This window comes from Elephantulus edwardii, unplaced genomic scaffold, assembly GCF_000299155.1.
Source record: "Elephantulus edwardii isolate Elephantulus edwardi_28Jun2011 unplaced genomic scaffold, EleEdw1.0 scaffold00119, whole genome shotgun sequence".
Taxonomy (NCBI): Eukaryota; Metazoa; Chordata; class Mammalia; order Macroscelidea; family Macroscelididae; genus Elephantulus; species Elephantulus edwardii.
The window spans coordinates 6780659-6788357 of record NW_006399869.1 but is presented as its reverse complement, the minus strand read 5'-3'; the positions used below and the strand labels follow the sequence as shown (position 1 = coordinate 6788357).

General features: G+C 36.6%; 1 pseudogene; it reads left to right on the top strand.

Moving 5' to 3' along the window:
- The first annotated feature begins 393 nt into the window (after window positions 1-393).
- Window positions 394-802, top strand: LOC102868271 (annotated as a pseudogene).
- The last annotated feature ends 6897 nt before the right edge of the window (window positions 803-7699 follow it).

Here is a 7699-nt window from a genome sequence, read left to right as displayed (position 1 = left end):
AAATGTTAGACTATTCTGAAATTCTATAGGCAAATTCTGTGTCACTCATGTCATAATATTTCTTCCCAGTGTATAAGTTCTGTTTGAAGAAGTCTTACAGTATTTATTACACATAATATTTCAGTCTTAACATATGTATTGCACTTTAATTTATCTAGTTAATGACAATATAGAAAGTAATTGATTTCTAGTAATTTAATTATAATATAATTAATTGTATGTGGCTATTGCATTTCTGTTTTCTTTTTTATCCTGATTCAACTTTTTGCACAAGATTCTTGAGTCTGTGAATCTAAAGATTTTTTTTTAAAAAAAAAAAGTATATCCATAAGAAATTTTAGCTTCAGGTCTCTCTTGTGTTTTCTATTTCTTCTTTCACCAAGACACTCAAACATGGGCCACATTTACACCAGAACTTCAAAGGAGGTGGCCAGGATCATCACTGAGAAATACTACACAACCCTGGGTAATGACTTCCACACCAACAAGTGCAGGCCTGTCCAAGACAATAGCCGTTATTCCCAGCAAGAAGCTCCAGAACAAGATAGCAGGCTATGTCACACATCTGATGAAGTGGATTCAGAGAGGAGCTATGGGAGGTATCTCCATTAAGCTGCAAGAGGAGAGAGAAAGGAGACATAATTATGTGCCAGAGGCTTTAGCCCTCAATCATGAGATCATTGAAGTAGATCCTGATACTAAGGAAATGCTGAAGCTCTTGTACTTTGGTGGTCTGTCTAATGTGCAGGCCACTCAGACAGCAGGTGGAATAAATTTCAAAACACCCCGTGGAGCTGTTTGAATCTGTAAGCTATGCTATAATATTTTCAGTAAACTTGGGCACACGAATTTAAAAAAAATAAAAGAAAGAAAAGAAAAAAAACCCCAAAACTTTAGTTTCTACTATCCTCTTATTAAAAATGCAATTATATTTTGAGCTTAAATAGTACGTTTTCTTAGCAATTTTTCTCTCTGTATTTGCCTTTTGGGTAAGGCTATGGTTGTGTTTTGAAGATACAGGTATTTTCTTCTGTAATTAATAGTCTGTCCCTAAGTGCATAGAGTGATGTCTATACAGTAATATTTTTATCTAAGTGCAGAACTGTAAGCTCCACTTAGCTGTTGTTTTTTTTTCTTTTATCTTTTGCTCATCATTTTTTCATGTAGCTTTTTTTAAAAAATAAATTCTATTCTGCCAAATCCATTGTTACTACCATATCCTGGTTTGTTCTATTGACTGATTTTGATCTTCTACGTAATTTGTTCCTGTGTTGTTAATTTAATGGCTTTTGGCTGTGTCAGTTGAAGTATATATGTGTACTGAATATTTTCAATACTGTACTGTTTAATGTTTTTAATATTCTAAAAATATTTCTTTGTTGCTTTTAAAGATAAGTTATTTGTGGATTTAGTTGCTTTTCCAAGACTTAGTTTAGAACAGTAAATTAGGTCTACAACAGAATGAACCCAGGTTTAAGAAGCTAGACTTTTTTGGCCTTACTCTAAGGTGTGACATTTTAGTATCTAGGGATATAAAAGTAAAATATTTGATTGTTAACTTCAAGGTTGGTAGTTGAAGCCAACTCCACAGCCCTATCAGATAAAGACCTAGAGATCGCTTTGTCTTAATACTATAGCCTGCAAAACAATATGGATCAATTTTACTTTGTCACATGGTATCACTAGGAGAAGAAAACTGACTTGGGATCACTTCAAAACAGCACTGACTCATCCTCGTGTTCTCTATTCAAACTAATGACGTTACATATTCCACCAGCTACATATAAAATCTAATAATGATTCATAAAAGCTCAAAAAGTATTCTTTAAGACTCCCTAATTCTCTATGCATGTGTATCCTAACATTTTTGCAGCAAAACAAAGAGAGAAAAATTAGACATATTTCTAAGTTACTTGTCTACATATCTCTTTGTTTCAACACTCGGAGAACTCAAATTTTGGTGGCTTTCATGCTCAGAAAGGTGGACAGACAGTGTAGGAGAGGAAGACCTTGATGAGATGGATTGATATAGTAACTGGGGTAATGGAGGTTGATGTTTTGGCATTAGTGAGACTGGCTCAGGACAGGGAAGGGTTCAGAGCTGCTGTACATTGGGTTTCTGTACATTGCAGGTGACTCAACAGCACATAACAACAATAGCATACTATGGCAGGTTTGGAAGCAGGACTGGCATCCATTTCCTAAACAACATGCCTCCGGAAACTCTTTGAACTTTGATAAACGTCATGGATTGTTGTAGAGAGGCTTCAGATCTTTTGCTCATAGGGCCGCTATGAGTCATGCTCGACTTGAAGGCAATCAACAGCAGTGGATAAAGACTTGAACTGTCAACTCAAAGTCATACGGTTCAAATCCAGAAGTTACTCAATAGGAGAAAGATTGGGCAATCTCTCCTGTGATTTGTAGCCTCTAAATATCCTCTGGAGGACAGGCTATGAGTCAGTTCCTCCTAAACAGCATGTGACAACAACAGTCTCAATACTCTGTCCTGTAAATATAAACCCCTTCTGTCTTCCTGGACTAAGATTATACTCAGTGAGACAGCTACAGTCAACTCTACTTTTCCTCTTCTGTGAAATGATTTAGAAAGTACCTCCATAGAAAGTGCCAATATGACTTTAGACTGTTCCGTGGATTTTTATATGTTTTGAGAATGTTGTGTAATACTTATTGCACAAGGTCTGGAAGAAGTAATTATATTATTTATGATGTTGTGTTTTGGTTCATTCATTTCAGTTTTTTAGAATTATGCATTTATTAGAACATATTTGATGAGATTCTGATATTTTTAAACCATTGAATAAACAGACTTTGTACTAAAAATTTTAGAGAGCTTATGCTTGTTTACCCCTTTCAGATGATTTTTGCTTATTCTCATTATATTATTTCTAGTGACATATTTCAAATTTGCTGATATTTCCCTTAATTCCAATCTACTAAGAAGCACATGCTTTTAGTTTCTATTTTGTGAATTTTCTATATGTTTTGTGTGTTTTCTTTTTTTCAATTTGACTGTTTTAGTTTTCTATCCATTCCGAAATTAACATTACTGATGAGATCTTACAGAAACTTTATTATTACATACTTCTTCTGAAGTATGTTTCTTTTCTTCTGAGGGTTTTTTTGGTTGGATGTATTTTGGTCAAATTGACTTCAATTGATTGTGATTTTGTGGGTGTTTCTTGGAACCACTCCAAAGAACTTTTACAAGTTTTTCCTTTTAAATGCAGATTTCCCTACCCCTTTTCCCTATATGCTTCTGAGTTAAATCGAACAAGCAATAACTGGGGAGGGAGGGAGGGGGGGAGGAGGGGCAATAACTGTCCTAAGTTTGACTTTTGAAATAGTATTTGAGAGGATCTGTGGTAAGTCTCATGTGTTTCTTAAGTTCTTTTCCAAATTTTCTTTCATTGGAAGTTGTCAGAGCTTGACTTTAGGAAAATTGTGACAGTATGATTGGTTGTCTTTGTTAACTGCTGCCCAATTGTCTCTGAAATCATAATGATCTTAAGAACAATGGAACAAACCAATGCCAATCTTGTGTTATTCCCTTGAGATAGAACTACTATGATTTACAGGGCTTTATTGACAGATTTTGAGTTATCAAGACTTTCTCTCTAGCACAGGTCCATCTACAAGTGCATCTGAATCCCATTTCATACCATAACAACATGCAAACTTCCACTGAAAGATAGTTGAAAATTCATGGAAAAGCAAGGTGCACCACAGAAGTATAGTCAAAGTATTAACTGGTAAATATATAGTATTGCCCTTATATTAGGTCATATTAATTATTCATCATCAATGACCTTTCCTTTATATCAGTTCAAGTAATAAGATATTAAGTGCTGATAATAATCATTAGTAAATCAGCAAATTAAAACTTTATGGATCATGACTGCATGCTTTTTACAATATGTCTACAGTGAACTGACAGAAATACAACCTAGTTTTAGAATAAATGATAGTACTAAACATATCACTACCAATGTTAGACGCATCTTGGTTGCAAGCAAAGAGTATGAGATGGAAATCTATTTGTGTTTTATTTACTGTGCAAATATTTGACAGTATGGATCACAACAAATGGTAGCAAATATTGAGAAGATATTTTTCATATAAAACTTATACCTAGACTAGGAAGCCATACTAAGAACAGAGCATGATAATTAATACTGCTAGGTTCAAAATCCAGAAATAAGAATATCAAGGATGAATCCATTCTCCTTACCTTTTCAATCTATATGCCAAACAGATCATTTGGAAAGCTAGAATTTATGAAGAAGAATGTGCTATCAAGTTTAGAGGAAACCCTATGAACAACCTGTATTATGCAAATGACACAACCTTTCTTGCTGAAACTGAGAAGGAACTAATGTTTTTGCTGCAGAATGTCAAGGACTGCAGTTTCAAATATGGATTGCATCTCAATATCAAAGAAAAAAATTCTCTTCACCAGGCCAACCAGCATCATTATGGATGGAGAAGAGACTCAAGTTGTTAACAATACTCTCTCTCGGATCAGTGATTAACACTCTTGGCACTAGCAGTCAAGAAATCAAAAGAGAAGTTGATTTAAGAAAATCTGCTGTCTGAGACCTCTCCAGAACATTAAAGAACAACACTGTCAGTCTAGAGACTAATGTGTGCCTTATCCAGAGCATGACCTTCTCAATTGCTTGCCATGCATCTGAAAGCTAGACAATGACTAAGGCTGAACGAAGAATTATCAATGCCTTTGATTTTTAGTTCTGGAGTGGAATATTTAATATACCAGACTGCTAAGAGAACAAGCAGGTCCAGCCTAGAGAGAATGAACCAGGTTGTTTCTTAGAGGCAAGGGTTTTGAAACTTCATCTCATGTTATTTGGATGTTTCCCAGAAGGACTGGTATTTGGAGAAGGATATCATGCTAGGAAGGGTGGAGGGTAGTGCAGAAAGGGAAGCCTTTGGATGAAATGGGTTGACACAGTGACTGGGGCAATGATGACAGTTGTGTAAGAGATGAAGAGATTGGCTAATGATATATTGATAGTGTCACTGAGTCATTATCAACTGATATTGGTTTTTTTTTACCTTTTTCATAAGACAATTTCTCATCTTGCTAGCACTTATCTTCTAGGGTCTCTTTATATTGTGTGATCATTAGTGTCCTTGTTTAATTTTCACTACCATAGTAAAAAATATCTGAGAAAACTATTGTTTTGTATTGTTATGTACCATCTAGTTGCCTGCAACTCATAGCAAACCTATATACAGCACCTCTGAGGCCTGCCCTGTCTTCAGCCTGTTCACTGACTCCTACACACCTACTACTACTGCTTTGCTTAATTGTATTAATCCATTTCATCATGTGTCTTCCTCTCCTGTGCTGTGAGTCCAACTTTCCAAGCATGATGTCCTTCTCCAAGGACTGGTCATTTTTGGCCATGTGCCCAAAATATGTGCAACTGAGCTTCAAATTCCTAGCCTCCAAAAAGAGACTTGGTATCACGCTTTCCGAGGTAAACTTATTTTTTTCTTGGTGATTCATGGTATGTTCAAGACTCTTCTCCAGGATTATTCTTCTGGATTAGGTACACTTTATTCTCAAGACTGATAGCATTCCTTCTCAGTACTCTGAAAAGATCCCCGACAGCAGATAGATTTTTCCCAATGCAATATGTCTTTTTTTTTTCTGACTGCTGGTGCCAAGAGTATTGATTATGGAGCAGAGCACATTGTAATTGTTAAAAATCTCAATCTATTTTCCATCTATCATGGTGCTGCCCATTAGCACAGTGGTGAGAATTTTTGTCTTCTTGATGTTGAGCTTTAATCCATATTGAAGACTACAGTCCTTGACCTTCTGCAGCAAGTGCTTCTGGTCCTCATCAGTTTCAGGGTTAGGTCTGGATAATGCAGCTTATGGATGTGGCTTCCTCCAGTTCTGGTGCCATATTCCTCCTCATAAAACCCAACTTCTAGAATGATCTGCTATGCATATAGATTAAAAAGATGTGGAGACAGGATGCATCCCTGACACATTCTCTTTCTGATATTGAACTATGCAGTGTTTCCTTCCTCTATTCTGAAGACTGAATCTTGGTCCAAGTTCACATAACCACAATCAACTGTTCTGGGATACTCATTCTCCTCAAGATGAGACAAAATTTGTTGTGATCCACATGGTCAAATGCCATTTCATAGTCAATGAAACACAGATATACATTCCTCTGGTACTCTTTGCTTTCTGCCAAGATTCATCAGATATTGGTGATAATGTCACTAGAGCCACCACCTATGTACACCAGTCCTAAACGGTACTCTATCCTGTGTCAGTCTTATCATCTCTGACACACCTACCCCAATTATCTCCATCACTGAATCAATGCATTTCATTGAGGATCTTCCTTTCTTGCACAGTCACTCCAACCTCCCAATTATGACCTTCCTCTTCAAGGACTTGTCCTGCCTTGTAACGTGTCCAGAATATGTCAGACAGAGCTTCAGAATCCTTGCCTACAAGGACCAGCCTGGTCTCACCCTCTCTAGGAAGAACTTGTTTGTTCTCCTAACAGTCCAGAGTATATATAATACTCTTCTCCAGCACCAAAGCTCAAAGGTATTAACTCTGTTTCTATCATTCCTAGGCATTGTTCAGCTCTCTGATGTATAGCAAACAATTAAAAAGACCACGGCCTGCATCAGGCTCACCTGAGTCTCCAGACTGACATTATTCCTCTTCAGTTCTTTGGAGAGGTCTCTGGCAGCAGACATTATCAAAGAAATTTGTCATTTTATTTTCTGGCTGCTGTTACCAAGATGTTTGATTGTAGAGCCAAGCAATCTAAAGCTGCTAACAATCTTAATCTCTTCACCATCTATAATGATGCTACCAATTGGCCCAGTGGTGAGAATTTTAGTTTTCTTGATGTTGAGCTTCAATCCATATTGTAAGCTGCAGTCCCTGAGATTGTGCAGCAAGTGTTTCAGATCCTCCTTAATTTCAGCAAGCAGGGTTGTGTAATCTGCATAATGCAGATTTTTTATGAGTCTACCTCCAATCCTAATTCCACATATTTTCTCATAGAGCCCAGCCTCTGGGATAATCCGTTTTGCATACAGATTGAAAAGGAATGGAGATAGGACACATTAATGGTGTACATCCTTCCCGATTTTTGAACCATGCAGTATTTAATTGCTCTGTTCTAATGACTGCCTCCTGGTCCAAGTATAGGTTTTGCATTAGCATAATCAAGTGTTCTGGGATTCCCATTCTTCTCAGAGTCAGTCACAGTTTGTTATGATCCTCACAGTCACATGCCTTTGCACAGTCAATGAAACACAGATAGACATTCATTTGGTATTCTCTGTTTCCCGTCAAGATATATCTAAAATTACCTATAATATCCCTAATAGATATTACTATTCTGGAACGTAGAGAAGCCAAAGCACAAGGAAGAATCCAAGACATTAAAGAACTGAAAAGAAGATTCCAAAAGGCAGCACGGAATGAAAAAGAAAAACATTACAATGAAATGTGCCAGGAGCTAGAGTCAGAAAATCAAAAGGGCCGAACTCGTTCAGCATTTCTTAAGCTCAAGGAACTGAAGAACAAAATCAAACCTAGAGTTGCTACAATCAAGGATGCTTTAGGCAGAATGTTAAGTGATCCAGGAAGTATTAAAAGAAGATG